The sequence below is a fragment of the Leptonotus elevatus genome, chromosome 11 (assembly GCF_054856555.1).
Source record: "Leptonotus elevatus isolate MCC_2025b chromosome 11, RoL_Lele_1.0, whole genome shotgun sequence".
In the NCBI taxonomy this organism is placed as follows: domain Eukaryota; kingdom Metazoa; phylum Chordata; class Actinopteri; order Syngnathiformes; family Syngnathidae; genus Leptonotus; species Leptonotus elevatus.
This window is the reverse complement of record NC_141249.1, coordinates 3,348,879-3,368,484: the sequence shown is the minus strand read 5'-3', so window position 1 is coordinate 3,368,484 and position 19,606 is coordinate 3,348,879. Positions and strand designations below refer to the sequence as shown.

The 19,606-nt window shown below is 40.5% G+C and overlaps 1 protein-coding gene across 2 annotated transcripts in view; it reads left to right on the top strand.

The window, feature by feature from the left end:
* lrrc7 (leucine rich repeat containing 7) overlaps positions 1-19,606 on the top strand; it is a 127,488-nt gene that overhangs the window by 5,589 nt on the left and 102,293 nt on the right. The window contains exons 1-2 of one of the 2 annotated variants that reach the window (XM_086088371.1): positions 3,703-3,784; positions 9,616-9,893. The gene's annotated coding sequence lies outside the window, so the exon portion shown is untranslated. Of the gene's footprint in view, positions 1-3,702; positions 3,785-9,615; positions 9,894-19,606 lie in introns of those variants that run through there. The other variant, XM_086088370.1, reaches the window with a different exon arrangement.

Genomic DNA, 19,606 nt, shown 5'->3' with positions numbered 1-19,606 from the left:
AATGTTTTCTATCATGCTCGTTGGAGTGTCCAACATTGTACTTGTCTTTTAGTGGTTTATAGAGCTCATGGTCATGGTAAATGTTCAAATGTAAGATTATTGCATTAGTTGATACTTGATTGTGAATATGCAGATATGTTCTGTTCGACAACTCTAATCACACACTGTCCACCCACACACAGGATGCCTGTGGACATGCACACACACAGATAGCGATCTACAGGAGCGGGCATCCTCTGACTGGCTCTTCAGACCTTTAAAGTTGTTGATGATTTTCACACAGTGTGATGTCCTCTTTGATTCTATGAAGTGTTAATAATGCCCACAGGATGCTTTCTAACAGAGCAGCTGTCTTGTTGCAAATGTTCAACTTTTATTTGGCAAAATTAAAGCTACTGAACACAGAAAATCCAATTTTGAATTGCTACTGCCACCTATTGACAAACAAAGAAAAGAAAGTAAAGATATTTTAGACCAAATTGTTACAGAGCGCAGCTTTAAAGGGATAGAGTGTGAATTTTTTCATTTTTCAGTGTTTATTAATTTTCAAAACCAACTATTATTTTCATCCATCCATCCATTTTCTTAATCACTTGTCCTCACAAGGGTCGCTGGGGGCGCTGGAGCCTATCCCAGCTGGCTTCGGGCAGTAGGCAGGGTACACCCTGAATTGGTTGCCAGCCAATTGCAGGGCACACAGAGACGAACAACTATACACACTCACAATCACACCTATGGACAATTTCGAGTGTTCAATTAGCCTGCCATGCATGTCTTAGGAATGTGGGAGGAAACCGGAGCACCCGGAGAAAACCCACGCAAGCACGGGGAGAACATGCGAACTCCACCCAGGAAGGCCGAAGCCCGGACTCAATCTCATGCCCTCAGCACTGGGAGGCTGACGTGCTAACCAATCAGCCACTGTGCCGCCCTATTATTTTCAATAATATGCAAAAAAAAAGAGTATAAGATCAGCGTACATTTTTTATACAATTGTAGGTCTAGTAATCGCTAGTGTAACAAATATTGCCCGTCACCCTCAATTTTAAAATTTGATTAGCCTTTTTAAACATTCCACCTGGGGAATGTGTGTGCGTGTCTTAAACCTGTTTTTTTTTTCAGTTCAAAAAGGACTCTTTGAATTTCCCTCCAGCAGGAACTCGATGTCGTTTTTATAACACACAGGAAACACATACATGAAAGCCGGTCTAGCAGGCAAACTAGCGATAAGACTGCTCAGCCAGGTGTTGTTGGAAACAATGCCCCTTGGAAGTTATATGGTACAACAGTGCCCTCCAGCGGTCACTATCGGTTATCCTCAAGAATCCTGCCGCTCCTAATTAATCTGAAGTCTACATAATTCGGGGCATACATGGGCTCTATGTACTTGACTGACTGACTCCTGTTGTTTATCTTTGTACACAACCTGTATGTCTATCTCAAATGAATGATGTATGTAATTTCTGTAGCCACCTAAGTTTCGCTAATTAGTAAGCTTAGCGGATTCAATAACTTTATGATCGCGGTAATGTTTGAAATGTGTTTAGAATGATAAATGAAGCATCTGGCTTGTCAATTCTGATAAAAAAAATAATCAAATACTATCCCAAAAGCTTGGTCTCAGTCAACCAAGTCTGCTTCATGCGCACGGAAGGGGCGGGACTACTGCCCGGCTCCCTGGGACACAGTTTAAAAGCCAGCGCGCGAAGGAACCTCGCTCTCTTCCCCTCTTCCTCTTCACCTTACGTCTGGCCCAAGGAACTTCTCCTGACCATCACTAGAAACGTGGTCGCCGAACACGCTGAGAGCGACCACACGGCTTCTTTCTTCGAACCCCGGACTTGAGCCACAACGCGCGCCCCAAAGCACGCATCCAGTAAGGACTCGCAACCACACTGCGTGTCCCCAAAACGCGTGTCCCCAAAACGCGTGTGTCTGTTCCTGCCGAGAGCCGACCCGCCTACCTCCCGCTCTCTGAATCACGCAGCGCCGCACCGACCCGGTTCCACGACGGCTGTTAGGCACCGAGCCGCTGCGCGCCAGTGACCCCCTTTATGCTACAGCCATGCGCCCGAGACGCCCCGCAGCGCCTAAACCAACTGACTGCGGCCTCTCAACCGCGCAAGCACATCACCACCAACCGGGACTTGTGCCAGCCAAGGACCTGCCGCGGCCTCCACGCTGGGCGTGCACCTCGCCACCAACCGGAGACCTGAAGCGGCCCCTCAGTCGTGCGCCTATTACCATCAGGCAGAGAGACTTCAGTGCAGCATTCCAGCTGCGCGTGCGCCGACCGCCCAGATCGCCTCCAACGGAGTTTTCTACAACTGAGGATCGATGCTCGAGAGTCCCTCTCTCTTCCGTGCATCTGAAGCAGTCCGTGAGTTGCGCTGTCATTGCAATCTGACCATATACTACTGGTGCAACGCTTTGATTCAAACATAAAAGGATTGACAGGTCAAAACGCTTCCATCTCTATTCTCCATCTACCTTTTTTCATTCCCTTTTTATCTTTTTATCTTTGATTCACATCATTTTTATTGCGTTCCATGAATAGGTTAGGCTGTGACTGATATATATGTGTGTTAACTAAATACATTTGTTGTCTAGAAATTCAATTTCTGCCGAATCATTTGTGTTTACTGAGTGGATTAGTAATTCTCTTATTAAAGCAAAGAACTCCATGATTAACTAAAGTAGCAACTTCAGATTAGGAATACTTGATAATAGGATTTTTATTGTTTGTTTTGCTCCTACAAACAAGCAAAGTCAACGTGGTGCCCCAGAGGTTGCTGACGAAATTACAACTCCCCTCAGTACTGTCTAAATTTCTCATAAACCATTACGGCAACCCAAATAATCGCTACACTAGTTATATTACATATTTAACGCTGCACCTTAAAGCTAATATATCACAGTATTTTTAGCCCTTCCACATTTAACTATAGGCATATAATCATTAAATATTACCTTTGACACCATGGCAATGTAATTTTTTTTTATGAAATATTTGATATTTTGCTGGCTATTTTTCTAACGCGGAAGTAAAACGCCCGGTTCAGTAAAACCCCGCCTCTCCCCGTGTGGTTGACGCACCCCTCTCGTTCAAGTCGGCTGCTGCGCGCACCGCCCACAAAACTCTAGAGCGCTGCATTCGAGCACATTGAGTGACCACTCAACACCGGCCAGCCCTTGCAGTTCAACAGTGTCTTCTTTAAATGTGGAAATTGGATGGATGTTCAATTCTTTAATAAACATTTAAAACAAAACGGCTCATTGCCGCAAGAAATTGGAGTGGAGGAAGAGGAGAGAGGAAAAAGTGGGACATGACCTCGAAACCTTTTGCTTACAGAGTGAGCATGTTAACCATTACTACACCATTCATTCAGTTGGGTTTAATAATGCAAATATGTTACTTGTGGTTTGCACAAGTGTCAGCCACCACACGTCAAAACCTTTCTGGAAATTCAAGACTGCCAATTGTTATTGCACTTTGACATTGCAAATATAAAGCATAAATAATTGCTTTGAATTCATTTGGACAGAATGTTCACTGAGAAAGGCTACTTTTATCACTATCTTGCAAGCATGAAGGTCTCAGAGAAAGTGGGCGTGTGTTTAGGCAGTGTGGGGGTGGGTCTGCACATGATGACGTCATAGATCATAGACTGAGCACCCGCTCATTTTCTCGGGTTGGGAGGGGCTGGTGCTTGGAGAGCAGAATGACCTAGAATTTCTCATTGAGTGGCGAATGGAGGAAAACACCAGTTCTGCGATGTTTTGGGTGAGGAATTAGCATTTTGAGTTTTCATGTTTAATGTTTAAAGGAAGCTGACATGTTTGTTTTGCCGCCATCTTTCTACCATGGATATCCGAAGGAGAAGAACATAGCGAACATAGTTATTGGTGGTAGGCTTGTGGTCTTTCTGAGGCACTGTAGACCATGTGCTTCATAATGCACATGTTTCGAACTTGCATTCTATTAGTTCAACACTAGATGCCACTAAATTCTAGACACGTTCACGTTAAGATTCAGTAAAAACAATGACCAGAAAGCATTTAAGTAATTATTGGTTGTTGTTGAAAATAATTTATTTTAGAAATTAAGTATGATTTTTATGAAGTCAGTGAATATACAGTATAGTGAATAGCTGTTGTGTGCGCTAATTCCACAAGTAATATTTTATATGAATTCTCCTGCTTTGTACTTGACGGTTGAGACATTTTATCTAGTTTAACCATTGTTCTAACTTGCAGAGACTGTTTCATTTGTATAAATTAGTGTGGACGGTATAGCAATAGGCATAATTCCTGACAGTGAAAGTATTTACAACAAATTATTCATGAGAAAACAGTGTTGATAAAAGCTACTTACGGGACAAAATATTTTCCTGATTTTAAACAGCTCTAAATGTAACTTCGCTCACAGTTATGACAGCCACAGCTACTACACATACTGTACTTTTCATGTATGAACACATTAACAATTCACTTTGATGATGATAATTCAAGCCTTCTTACTGCATCTCTCCTTCTCACTCCTCTCTGTGCTAATTAGTTTCCATGGTAACAGAATGTTGCTGAGCTGATTGTATGGGCTTCCCACTCAGCCTGCACAGCTTTGAAACTCATGCATAACGCTACACAAATAAGTGTTTAAACACACACACACACACACGCACGCCCACGCACACACACACATGCACACCCCCGCACCCCCCCCCCCACACACAAATAAATTTTGCTACACAGTGCCACATTGCTTTTTTCACCAGTTTGTCGCTTCATTTTGTTCTCTGGCTTCTGCATGTATTGTTTATATAAATATCGATACGTTATTTTTGTAAATCCTTCAAACTGGTTACAAGACAGCAAAACTCCAGAAATGCGCACACTACACAAAAACTCACTCACCAGCCCACTCAGAGCAGTGCAGAGACAAAGACAGAAACAGAAATACCAAAGTAGGTTAGCGCAAAGCATTCTGGGAACACAGGATACCCCCTGGGCCTCTGCAAGACACACACTTCTTTCTTCTTTACATCGCTTCAAGATTTCACTCTTTCTTTCACCTTCCTCCCCTACATTTCTCCTACATTGCACAATTTTCTGATTTTATCACTTTCTTGTGTGATGTAACGCAAGCGTGCTTTGAGAGAAAATGAGAAAATCAAGTCATTCCTCTTCCGGGTTCTGCATATGTCCTCCTAAGTCATGATCTGATGCTCAACTGCTTCTTGATGGCATGCTTTTTTCCTTCTCCCGCATAAAGATGCTCTTACGAGCGCATGTTCATTCTGTTCCACTTTGTGGAACTATGCGGCCTCAGTATCTACTTACAGTTTTTTTGTGATTGAATAAAAACAAAAAACTAAAGAATTACATAATTATCAACACTTTTACACTCAAGGAGCAAATTGTTGGACCAGATTTCCACCACTTTTCTCAGAACAATACACGCAGTAATTTGCGAAACATTAAACACACTTGTATACATAACACACAGCTATGCTACAACTATGTCATGATGTCACTTTCTTGCAATTGCAGAGCACTGACATATCACCACCCATGATCCAGTTGAGCACACACATTAGGTGTGCAAACGATTGCTTTATTGTAGACAAACCGATCAGGTTTGAGCATTCAAAAAATGCAGCAGGTGGGTTCACCTGCTTTCAACCAAAAGGGAAGAAGTCAGAGGAAGACAAGCGAGGGTGGGATGGGGAATCCGTGGAGGACGAGCAGGAGGTTGAGGTCGAAGAAGACCTGAAATAGCAATTGCAAATATAATAGTTGAAATTTATCAATTACATTTTTTTATTTTATAAACATAAAATTATAAATGTATACATTACATTCTATATATATATATATATATATATGTATATATATATATATATATATGTATATATATATATTGTAACGAATATTGCCAGTCACCCTCAAATTTATTTTTTTGTTCTCCTTTCCTCAAACATTTCACTCTTGGAAATATGCACGAGGTCAACCTGGGGTTGGGGTGAGCGATAGCAACTCTCCCCCTCTTTTTTTCACCCTCGCTAGGCCAAAAGGCCTTCCACACTTTTGAAGTCAACCATCACCCATGTCACCAAGATGTTAATGTTTGCTTTTCACCCGCCAGAACTACGAGTTTATGGTACCAAAGTGTCTTTATTTTTTATTTTTAAAGAGCTCAGTATTGTTCATTCGGTAATGTCATCATCATCATCAAAATCCTATTAGAAAAAATCCCATACCGTTCACCTAAACCGAACACCGCCGTCAGGAGACCCGAGGGGACCAAAGAAAACAAAGGAAGGTGAAATCCAGCACCGACCAGACACCACCCACCGGGCCACCCACCAGAATTCTTCCCCAACCCCAGAAACATCTAAATTCCAACAAATCAAAAAAAAATAAAAATAAATCAGGGAGACCTCAAGAGACCGAAGGAGAGACTGAGAAAAGGAAGGAAGGACAGACGAAGCCGAGTGAGATCCACAGACACCAGCCTCCACCGATTCAATGACCTGAGGAGGAAGCAGATTGTGTCTGAGTTTTGATAGATACTGGTGTGGTGGATCTGGCATGCATGAAAATCTCCACCAAAGAGGGGAGCCGTCGACCCCTGCCAGGACAGAGCAAGCGCAACACCTCAGGGCCCCCCAGGCCGCGGCAGCGCCAAAGGACGACCCCCGGGCCCCGCCAGGGCCACCGGCCGGAGAGCAAACCCAGGAGCAGGAGCGCCCCCCACCCCAACACGGCCCGCGCCCCCGACCCAACGCAGCAGGACGGGGCACTGCAGGCCCGCCAGGCACCCCACCGGCCCCCAACCCCCGCACCCCCCACGACCCCCCGCCCCCCATCCACCCCCGCCATCCACCCCAACCCAGCCCCAACCTGCCCCCAGGTCCCCAAGCCCCCAGACACCTCCCCAGCACCCCCCGCAACCCCCCCCCCAACAAAGCCGCCCCCCCGACCCCACCCCGACCAACCGGCAGCCCCCCAACCCCCGACCCCCAGCCCCCGGGGACCCCCCGCACCCAGGCACCGGCGCCGAAGAGGGGCCAGACAGCGGAGCGGAGGGGGCAGCCGCGCCCACCCCACCCCCCGCCGCGTGGAGGGACGGAACACCGGGGGCAGAAGGGGAGATGGGGGCACCGGAGGACGGCCGACACCCCCGAACCCCAGGCCCAGCGGGGGAAGGCCCCGGTCGTCACCTCAGCGTTCTTTGTGAAAGTTAACCCCTGTTACTGAGTCCGGCAGCTCGCCGACTGGCGAATTCTACCCCTAAACCGTGAATGTGACCCCACCCAGTGTATATACAAGTGTGTGTGTGTGTGTGTGTGTGTGTGTGTGTGTGTGTGTGTGTGTGTGTGTGTGTGTGTGTGTGTGTGTGTGTGTGTGTGTGTGTGGTCATTAAAATTAGGAGCAGGTGAACCGGAGCCGAGGGAAATGATATTCCCACGCCACCCAAGCATGTCACTGAGTGTATGTGGTGCATTAAAAAAAATAGATAGGGGGGGGGGGGGGGGGGCAGGGACAGGGGACCGCAGCACTGCTCTATACCGCGGTCCCCAAACGATGGCACCCCCACAAGCCCCCCCCCAGTTGTGTGGTGCATTAAAATTGGAGGGGAGTTGTAGGGTGAAGACGGTATAGTATAAATGGAGAGGACCACCATTGAGAATTTCACTACTCCAGGCGAGGACTACTCACGTGTCAGTTACCCTTCCTCCTCCCCCTCCTTCCTTCTATCCCTCCCTCCTCTTAGTGTCCTGCTCTCTTCGCCCCCTCCTCTCTTCCTGTCCCTTCTTCTCTCCAGCTATAGGGGGCTAGCTGGTGATGGGCTGTATACATTGTGTTCTCTTGCGCTACCTCTCACCAGCCCAGTAATGCAGGGATTCATTTGTGTATAAGTATGTTTTTATGTATATTTCTGTTTTATTGTGTGTGTGTGTGTGCGTGCGTGCGTGCACGCGCGTTCTAGGTCTCTTCTCTGTGTGACCGTCCCAGAAAGGCAGACCTCAGGGACTTACGTTCCATTTTAATTCCTTTATTAATTCACCCATCACTGCCACGATGCAATGATGGATTGGATGAAGAGAGCAGGAGTGAGACAGATGACCAAGAGACGGAGGTGGACAGGTTTTGAAACTACTCGGCTTGAAAGCATTTCATTATTGCAATTATTGAATAATTTCCCGCAGCACACCTTATGATCTCTCACGACACACTAATGTGCAATGGCGCACTGGTTGACAATCACTGCAATAGTTCTAATGCTGTGGAGTAAATTTAGAAGGTCACTTTATTAAAATTGATATTCTTATTAATATACTATTTATATTTATATTGTTATTATCACTGTTACGGCCCTGGACCTTTAAAGGGGTTGGGTCCGTTGGCTGTGGCGGTCGCTCCTCTTTGTTCGTCTTCCACACAGGTGCACCTAGTTGCCTAATCAGCCTGCAGCCAGGGTATAAAAGCTTGCGTGGCTGTCTGCTCCCTGGCTCCCTCGACTCTGGCTCCTCTGTGCTCCTCTGTGCTCCTCTGTGCTCCTCTGTGCTCCTCTGTGCTCCTCTGTGCTCCTCTGTGCTCCTCTGTGCTCCTCTGTGCTCCTCTGTGCTCCTCTGTGCTCCTCTGTGCTCCTCTGTGCTCCTCTGTGCTCCTCTGTGCTCCTCTGTGCTCCTCTGTGCTCCTATGCACACCATCTGCCTCCCATGGGGTTCAGGACATTTTTCGTTTGCACCATTGGTTTAGGTTATCTTTAGTTTGTTTATTTCTTTACTTTTTGTCTTTTTGTAATAAACCTCTTTATTTGTGAACTTTACCCAGTCTTGTATCCCCCTACTTTGTTGCGGCTTTGAGCCGGCTGTAACAGTCACACATTTAAAGTGTCAGCCAGGTGCTTTTAAAAATTTTGCAAAAAACTTTATTTCACAATTCCAAAAGTGAAAGTCATATATACATTCATTACACACAAATTGAAATATTTCATAATTTTATTGATAATTCTAATTTACAGCTAATGAAATATCACAATTCACCATCTCAAGAAATGTGAATGATACTTAAGAAACAATCAAAATGACTTTTTAAACGAGAGGAATTACTCTTTTGAAATGTGTTTTCCTATGTGCTTAATGAGAAACAAAAATACAGTGGAATGTGGAAATTTTGAAATTTGAATGTCATTAGACTAATAACATAATTTTTTTTTAACATTTATGGAAAACTGCATCCAGTTGCCTCAATTCAACCTTTGCTTATTAGCATGACGCGGATGAGTGAAAGTCTTCAGAAGCATAACAACTACTGTATAGCTCCTTTATGCTTACTTTAGCTAGCCTTGCACTATGACTTGCGTCATGATTCTGGATTGCATCAGTGGGAAGTTTGGTCCACTCACAAAAGATAAAGTTGGATAAGAAGTTCTGATTTATGATTTGTGCTCTAGTTCATCTAGATTCTAAAAAGTATTTGATAGGGATAGTTGTAGAATAAAACACATGTAACTGGGCCTGACATTTTATGAGCTGCCCTCACTTTTCCAGGACTTCAGTCATAGAGAAAAATGGTCTCACAATTTGTGGTCTTCTTTTTCCACAGGACAACTATATGACTTCAGCAGGAAGAATCTGCAAAAAGGACTGCTGCTAATAAGAAACTCACTGAGAGCCCAAGTTGTATTCAACATGTTTACAAGAGCTTGGTACCCATAAGCCCTTGCCAGGGTCCAGTGGGTGGAGTCATCCAGAGGAAGGGATGAATCTGACCAACCACAGGCCGTCACCTGGAGATATAGGCTCCAAACGTCACTGATCTCCAGGGTGACAAGTACCACAACTACAACACCTGCACCAGAACCTCATTGGTCAACAGTACAGGTAGGTTCTGTATGACAGGGGATTCTGTTCTTTCACATTATGATTTGTTTCAATCAGCATCATTTTAGTTCACACCTGGAGATGAGAGGGAAAATAAAATGAGGAGAGGGATGGTTGGACAAATTGAAGGAAGGAAGAGTTCTCTTTCTGTACACTGTAAATGAAGATAGGATAACAATTCTTGGTGTAGTTGAAAACATAAATTGCAGTAAAGACAATGTCTTATGGTTGTCCAAAGACAGCAGGAACAGTTTGTCTATTGACTAAAATGTACCCAAAGTCCAAAGCCCTGCCGCTCTTTGTACTACTTGAAGGCGATTTATCCACAGTAGCTACAACAGTTAAAATAGTTGCAGATGACCTGATTAATTATTCAATGATTTGTTTTAGTATATATATATATATATATAAACTTGTACATGTACACTGTAAGATTTGTATGAAAATCTACTTCAGGCTTACAACTGTGGTCCACCGTATTTAACAAACAGGTTGCAATCTGTTTCATGTTTAAAGAGTATTGAAATCAAATTTGAAGGCTTAGTGTTCCATTAATATAACATTCTTCCATGCTTAAAATGTAAACCCTAATTCTAATTAAGACATTTTTGTTGAATATTTCCATCAAAAATTGAGCTTTAAAAATCGATTCGGCTGCATATTGAATCGATATGAGAATTGTGCACTGTAATATCGCGATATATTGCCGGATCGATTTTTTTAACACCCCTAATATATATTTATTAGAGTTGTCAAACAATTACATTTTATAAATTAGAATAATCACAACTTAGAATTTTTATTAATCACGATTAATCGCTTAATAATTTTTTTTTTTTTAAATCAAAACATTTTTCCCACCAAATTTGAAGAGCACCGGTTATGTGTTAATTCTTTTGTTCTTCAACATTTTTGGATCCACTGGACACGCTCATCCTCCTCTTTTTCTTATCAGTTAAATACTTGCATAATTTAAAATGTAAAAAAAATGACCCCAATATTTTGAGATGAACAAATATTCTAAATGTGATACGCAAACATTTATTAAATGCTTTACTTTAATGCATGTAATTATCATGCACTGCCATGCCAAAGGATAATATATGGTAAAAATTCATAGTGCGATTAATCTGCTTTAATTCATGATTAATGCAATATTTTTTGTGATTAATTAATCAGTTAACGCTTTAACTTTGACAGTACTAATTATATATATATATATATATATATATAATTATTATTATTTTTTTCATATATAGGGAGGTATCATACCATAAAAACTACAGTACATTACTCCCTTTTACTATCTGAAGTTTTTCCTGATCGATAGGTCTGGTGAGTTTGATGCACTTTGTAAGACACCAACTCAACTTATGTAACGGGCTGCCGGAAATGTATCATGCCCATCGGTAGTCTAGCGCAAAGTGCAGTTTAACTGTGTACTTGGGTGGAATTTTCTTCCTTTTGGTATTTTTGCAGATGGGCACAGTTAGAAAGGGGTGTTTGTGTCACCAATGGAAGCGGCTCCTCTCATTTCCTTTAAATTGAGCGCAGGAGAAAGCAGTCGTTGACATGGCGAAAGCAGAAATGGACTCTCTTAGTGCGCATTCACAGTCTATACCATTCTGACATGTCAAGGAAGCTGAAACATACTCAACGTAACACGCTAAGCCTAAATTCAAAATAACATTTACCAAATAAAGTAATGCATTGACAGTAATGCAAATAGCCTTAGTACTAGTGCTGCAACGGATTACAAAAGTCACGGTTTGGATCGGATCACGGATTTGAGTCACGGATCGGATTGTTTTCTGGATTAGCAAAAAAAGAAAAAGAAAAGATAAATAGTACTTTACATTCATGTATTTTGTAAAGCGCTTTTTCCCCATTAAATATATATATATATATTTTTTTTAATCAAAATGTCTATTATAGCCATTTAGGATTTAGGAACATAAGTGCAATATGAGGCAGAAACATTCTTCTTTTTACATGGTTCATGTGTAAAATAAGGTATTAATGGCTTAAAGTTGTTTTCCTATCATCTCAACAGCTAAGTTTGACATTTTGGGTTGAATGTTTTTCTTTTTTAATGGGCAAAAGTGTTTTATAAAATAAATAAGACAAAGTTCTATTTGTCTTTTCTTTTCTTTTTTTAACAATGAAAAGACCACAACGTGCAATTTAAGGCACATTCCGTTCCTTTAAACATGGAGAGTGAATTAAAAAAGTAGCCTTGGTCCAGAATATTGAAAAAGAATTAAAGTAAACCATACCAGCTGTCAAACTTACTTACCAGCCGGCAGCCGCTTGCTTTGCTCCGTTTCTCCCCACAGCCAACATTTTCAAACCCCTTTCAAGCCTTCAGCCTCAGTGTTCTTATAAAACTTGTGTGGGCCTAAATAAAGGCCAGTTTAGAGGAGAGAGAAAAAGACTATACTGTAATAGCAAGCAACTCACGCTTGAGGAGGTCACATGATGCACACTCGTTGGTCATGCTAACAGGTAGCCGCTAGCCCCTTACGTCGGAGACTTCTGCTGTATTGTACAATGACGGCGTAATTAATTGGCGGTTTCTTAGCGCTCTAAATTAACGTTCAGGATAGCGTTGTGTCGATGTTGGTCGCATTTACAATGGGAACTACGATAAAGTAACGTCTAAAAGGGAAGTCAAGCTAGCCATCACGCCAGGAAGTGGGCGAAACTTTAAAGTAAAAGTGTATGGCTATTTACATTGCTGTCAATGTATTACTGTATTTGGTAAACTTAATTTTGAAGTTAGGCTTAGCGTGTTACGTTGAGTATGTTTCAGCTTTCTTGACATGTCAGAAGTGTATCGACTGAATGCGCGTTTTTTTTCTACCCCCACCAACCATTCCGCGGATCGGGCGTGAGCCGAATCGTCGGGCGTGAGCCGAATCGTCGGGCGTGAGCCGAATCATCGGGCGTGAGCCGAACCGACCACGGATCAATGATAATCCATTGCACCAGTACTTAGTACACTTTTACTTTGAAATTGGCCCACGTTGTGGCGTGATGGCTAGCTTGACTTCCCTTTTAGACGTTACTTTATCATAGTTGATTGACATTGTAGATGCAACCAACATCAACACAACGCTTTCCCGAACACGTATTCAATCGCTAATTTAGGACACTTAGAAACTGCTATTTACTTCGTCATTGTATGATAAGGCAGAAGTCTTCGCCATAAGTGGCTAGCGGCTACCTGTTAGCATTACACGACAACGAGTGTCAACAAGTTTCACAGCTGGTACCTGGCTTAATCCTTTTTCAATATTCTTGACCAAAGCTACTTTTTAATTCACTCTCCATGTTTAAAGGAAGGGAATGTGCCTTAAATTGCACGTTGAGGTCTTTTCATTATATATATAAAAAAAAAGCTAAATACAACTTTGTCTTCATTTATTTTATAAAACACTTTTGCCCATTAAAAAAGAAAACATTTAACTCAAAATGTCAAACTTATCTGTTTAGATTGTAAGGGAAAGCGGTCCAAATAATTATTAAATCAATAATTGTTAATTATTTAATTAATAATCAATTGACTCATTAATTAAAGGAGTCTAAAATTTCATATTTAAATTAATTTTGAATCAGAACCTCGGAGCAACACATACATTTTTGATATTTTTATCAGGATAACAGATGAGAACCTCGTTGAATCAGTCTCTAAAATGAAGGCTGTACCCTTTTTATGATATTGTGAGTTCTTTGTTCAGCTTAGAGGTTACTATAAATTGATGAAACACACACACACACACAAAGCAATCAGATTTTGATTTTGTGCACGTTTATTTTCTAACCTATGTGGGAAAATCTACTTGGAACTTAAAAGAAGCAAATCTCTAACTACTGTGATAGGCAATAAAACAAGAACTAAAATGATAAAATAATCAAAGAAAAACAAAAACAGGAAAGGAGAAACGGTCTTGAAAGAGGTGATGGATTTCCTAATCAAACCAACATGAGAACCACATTTAATCTAAATGTTTAACCCAATTGGAGGCACCAATTTGTACAATCTGGTTAATGTTTGCAAAGTTGCACTTACAAATGGTCTGGTGTTGGTCCGAGACGCGGAAAGCCTGGATTGGAAAGTCGCCAAGCCGTTGTTTGAAGAAAAAGATGAAGAGAGAGAGAGAAAGAGTCCAGCTGGGCAACATTTTAGATTATAGGAAGAAAGGATTATAGGAATACAACTTTAAACCATTAATACCTTGTTATTTTATACATTAACCATGTAAAAATAAGAATGTTTCTGCCTCATATTGCACTTAACAGTTGTGTTCCTAACTCCTAAACGGCTATGTTAGACTTTTTTTTTTTAATTGTTTTTTTATTTAATGGAAAAAGCGCTTTTGAAAAATAAATGAAGACAAAGTACTATTTATCTTTTTTTTCTGCTGATCCGAAAAACGATCCGAACCGTGACTTTTGTGATCCATTGCACTTTACTAAAATGACTTAGGCAATTATTTTAAGAAGGCGTCAAAATTGAAAAATAAAATCAGCGAATAGGTGAATACGTAGGTGCTAAACCACAAATATATTTCCCCCCAATTTCATCCCGTTCATCAGGGGAAATGAATGTTTAAAAGCATTTTTGAATAATAATAATAAGTAAAACGTTTTTTTTTATTTGCTTGCGGTAATCAAACGGGCCAGCAGTTGCCCATCCCTGATCTATAACATTCTCATTGTAAAATAATTTCCAAATGTGTTTTGTAGTTTACTTTGCCCAACATAAACCATTGTTGATGATATACTGGTGTTGGTTTCCCATTTCTAATAATGTTCTGGTGCGAGCAACACCATGGACATGTCATCTTAGTGTATAGTGGGTGTTTGGCCCTGCATGCAGCTGGTTGAGTGTTAACATTTTCATTGTGAAGGTTTATTCTCCCAATGTCCTTCCTCTCTCCTTCCCTCTCACTTTCGTTATCTGCTGTTGCTATGGTACCTGTCTCTAATCATGAACGTTCGCTGAATCAGGAAAAGGAAGACCCTTTCCAAGTGGAAAGATTCAATCTGTATCACTAGGTGGCATCTCAGAGCCATTTACCAAGGAGCATACAAGTGAATGTTTCTGGCATCCTTATTGTTAAAGTTTCTACCAGTAGCTTTTTTGGGGGGGAACATTTTCAGCTTCTGCTGTGGGCTGCTCCCTTAAAAATAACTCCTTTTGTGAGTGGAGTTTGCTGTAATGACTTTTTTTTCTCATGGGAAGACCGAAGCTGCAGAGAATAGTTCATGGTAGATGAAGCACTCGCAAATGATTCTTTGTGACTGCATCTACAGTCCTTGCTGCTTAATGGCTTACGCACAGGAGGGAAAAAAAAAGAGTGAGTCACTCCTGGGACCACATTACAAGAACATCTAAATGAGAAAATCCTGTCTTAATCCAATTTCAAGCAAGCAATTTAGAATTACCTCAGACCTGAGTACTGTTGGTGAATGCAATCAATGTTGTCAATTGTGCTGGAAAATAACTGTAAACTGCAAACTATCCTCAATCCGCTGCCAAGGAATTTGAAATGGTTGAATGTGACTGATAATGTGGTTCATGACTGACTCTGCCTGTCCGAAAAAAATATTCTCATAGGAAATAATGTAAATGCAATTAATCCGTTCCCAAACCCCAAAAACAGAAAATTCCTATTTTAATTTCTGTTTATGTTTTTTTACAAAAAAATAATAAAAATACCTCACCTTTTTTGTTGTCGTGTGATGGCATCAGTGGATGAAAAATGCTACGTTCCTTTGATGGTGTATTTTACATTGGGCATATTGTTAGACTACTATATACATTGAAATGCTAAACCTACACCTGTTATTTCATATAAAATGTAATGATTCGGATTGAACAGCAGTATATATATATATATATACATACATTGCTGTTGTTCAATCCGAACCATTACATTTTATATGAAATAACAGGTGTAGGTTTAGCATTTCAATGCATTGTGCTTTTAATTTTTTTTTTTATCAATTGTGTAGTTAAAAGGGTGTACCCCGCCTACTATATATAAATATATATATATAAATATATATATAGGGCTGCAACTAATAATCAGTCAATCTGTAGATCATTAAAAAAAAAAAAAATTCCATCTCTTTATTGAAAAACAGGACATTATTTGAAATGAACAGTGCAAAAAATGCACAAACAAAAATTAATTTCAATTCAGTTAGTGGTTTGGCCTGTAGCATGTCAGAAAATAGCTAAAGATGTTGATCATTGTTTTCCAAAGCAAAAACAAATATTTTATTTTGATTTAACACAACAATAATCAATCCGCTTTCATTAAGGACTGCAAAAATTGGAGTTGGCTATGTTCCCTCTAACAACGGCGCACAGCGGGGCAAACATCCTCTTCTACCTGTGCTAGTCTAGTAAAATACTAGAAGAATGCAAACTCCACTCTTGTAGAGAGTTAGCTTGTGCTTTGCGAAAATCAAGCTCTATTTGTAACTTAATATGCGAATTATATCTTCTCGGTCTGAGAAAGGTGTCTTTACGATACCTAGATCTGTGCTATGAAGCCCTAGAATGTGCAAGAATGCTTTCTCAGTGATAAAATGAGGGGGCTAATGAAAAAAAAGAAGAAAAAAAAGAAGAAGAAAAAAACTTAGCCACACTCACTGGACACTATGTTGTCTACCTGCACAATCTTATGGCATCAACTGGTGCATTAGCCATACTGTATATTAATTACAAAGCTAGTAATGTTCAGTGTTGAATGACAAATTGCATGCACACAGTAATCCCCTATTGAACATTACAGTAAGACAAAGTCATAGTATGTAAGTTAAGCATTGTTTGGTCACGTGGTTATGAACAAACTGTGTGGGTGTGAAAAAAAAAGTCTGCATGCGTGTCTCTGTTGTAATCTCATAAGAAGACAGAAGTTGCTGACGCAAGTGAGAGGGAGAGAAGACATTGAAGTGAGAGGCAGAATGTGTAAGTTGGAGTGCAAGCGGAGAAAGGCATAATTGTATCCTTCTCTCCATCCAGAGTACTAATGTGATATTCAGCATACATTAAACATAGAGTTCTCTGGATGAATATTGAATGGTGAGTCCAGCAAAAGCAAAGCTTGGAATTATGGAGGATTTCAACTGCTAGAAAAGAGGAGATGGGGATCAATTATATCTCCTCGCCTTAGTTATCACTAATATTGATGCTCGTCCTGTATGAGATGCAAAAATACAGTCACTCTCTGCCAGTGATTGATAGATAGATAGATAGATAGATAGATAGATAGATAGATAGATAGATAGATAGATAGATAGATAGATAGATAGATAGATAGATAGATAGATAGATAGATAGATAGATAGATAGATAGGTAAATAAATAAATAGACAGACAGACAGACAGGCAGACACTGGCAACTAGTGGCAACTATCTATTATGTACTGCTCTCCAGTTACCTAGCAACTCTCATTCACAAAATGCCGGCCGGATAAGGCAACAGCAGTAAGGAGGTGATCAACTCGGTGAAAGGAAGCACTCTGCTCATTGAAAAGCATTGTACTTTAGATCGTTGTAATTTGATTTGTATTCATATTTTAAAAAAATGATGAAATGTCATTTGACTATTATAACAATCTGCCTGGTCTGTATGCTAGTCACAGGCAAAGGCAATACAATATGCTGTTTGTTTTCACCATGTCAAGGAAGCATTTGCATTGCATTGCATTGTGGAAATATCAGAAATACCAGGATGTTCGGAACAAATATGACCTCCCAGAGGAAATAATATTAATGTACTAATCTTTTGCCAAGTAAAGCAGAGCTTGTTGAAATTCAAACAGCCGCTTATTTTTGTGGATTAAAGTATTCGTCTTGAATAGATCTTGTGTGTTTTTACGCTGCTAGATTTTATTGCACATACAGTAACATAATGAGTGTAGCCATTCCAATCTCCCCCACACCACCCACACACACACATTTTGACACCCTGACATTGAATATATCTCACATTAGTTGTGTACTACAGCTAACCACAATGATGATTTCATGCCCCACCATGTTTCCCCCTAATCCAGTTTCAATGTGTTGGTCAGCTATGCCAGCATGTAAAACAGCCAATGAGTAATCTCAATGGGATCAGATCAGCTCAGGCTCTTCTAACACCTAATACCTAACAGTTCAAATGGATTCAAATTCACACAGTGGCACAAAGCAGATTTCGACACTGTAGCATGTGAGCCAGGCAATATTCAGAAGTATGTTTCCAAGGAAACGATGGATAATTCCAACAAGACCGCCTGCTATTCAATGCTGCTCCCAACTCTTTGTGTTTAGTTGTATCGTTGTGGTGTCAGACTTGTTGAGTGACAGGAATCACTATTTATGACAGAAAACGTTTTTATATGTTACAGGCAGAGTGTATTTAAAACAAAAACACATTTTCAAGCCTACAGAACAAATGTTTGGAATGGTATAATGTAAATGCTACATTGTATTATTTTTATGGCGTTTGTCCTCATTATTCGTGGCTGGGTGAGCTGCATCTTATTCTAGCTGCCTTTGGGCCAGAGACAGGCTACACACTGGACTGGTTGACAGAATTGTCATTTTGAAAAAAACAAACTTGCATGTTGGTAATACTGGCACATGCTGCTGTCAGCCCCATGCAAATAAACAGTCATGCTGCTGTAGGCAGAGCTTTGTTGGGCTCATTTGATTTCATTAGCATTTATTAGCAAAGCATGAACACTGGTAGCAATTATATGTCTCCTTTCCAGCAAATGTGTTTTCGAATTAAAGCCTTTCATTTTGTTTGAACTGTTTGATTTATAGTCTGTAGCACATTTACTGATTAAAAAAACTTCATGTGTTATTTATTATTTGTTGTTCGGGGTTTTGTTGTTATTCTTTTGAAAGTCTTAAGCAGTCATTGGTATGAAAGGGAACACATTAGTATGTTGTTGACTAAATGTAACCCATTCTTAGAATGTCAAAGTTCAACCTGTTTTTTGGTTGCACTGAGGTGCTGACAACACTTCAATGTCATTTCCAGTTTATTACAGTTTGTTATGCTCAGCAGGTATTAAGGGTGGAAAGATTTAAATCAACACAGTTACGTTGAAAGTATGGAGAGTGAAAGAGCTGCACAACAAGTGAACAGGATTGTCTGTAGACTGTTAACAACTGAAACAACAAGTGCTTCATGCTCCTTGCTTGAGACAAGTTTTATGGAAGTATTTTTTACATCTTAGCATGAGTGATTTCTGACCACAAGCAGCAGTTATTCATGAACCAATAACGTGGTAGCTCATTCAAGCCTTTCCGTATTGATTTTAAAGAGTACAACGCCAGGTCTCGAGTGATTCTGAGCTTTTAAGAAACAGCAGTAATGTAGTAGAACTCATTAATTTAAATGAAACCAAGTATAGGACCGTTATCAGAAAGCCAGAAGAAAAATAATAAATAAATAAAAAAGTATTTTAGAGCAATTTTTCCCTCAACAATACACATCCCCAACTGTACATGAGTTATGTAAAGTTCCAGAGAGACAGAAAAAAAAGACTTCGCTATTATTGGTCAATGAATGTTCATCCATTCGAAGCACAAAACCTCACCACGTATAAACATTAAGTGTGAAGGCCAAAGCCCTCCAAATCTCATGGTTGCTGTTGCCATGCAACAAACAAGCAGACTTTTTGAATATTTGTCTTTC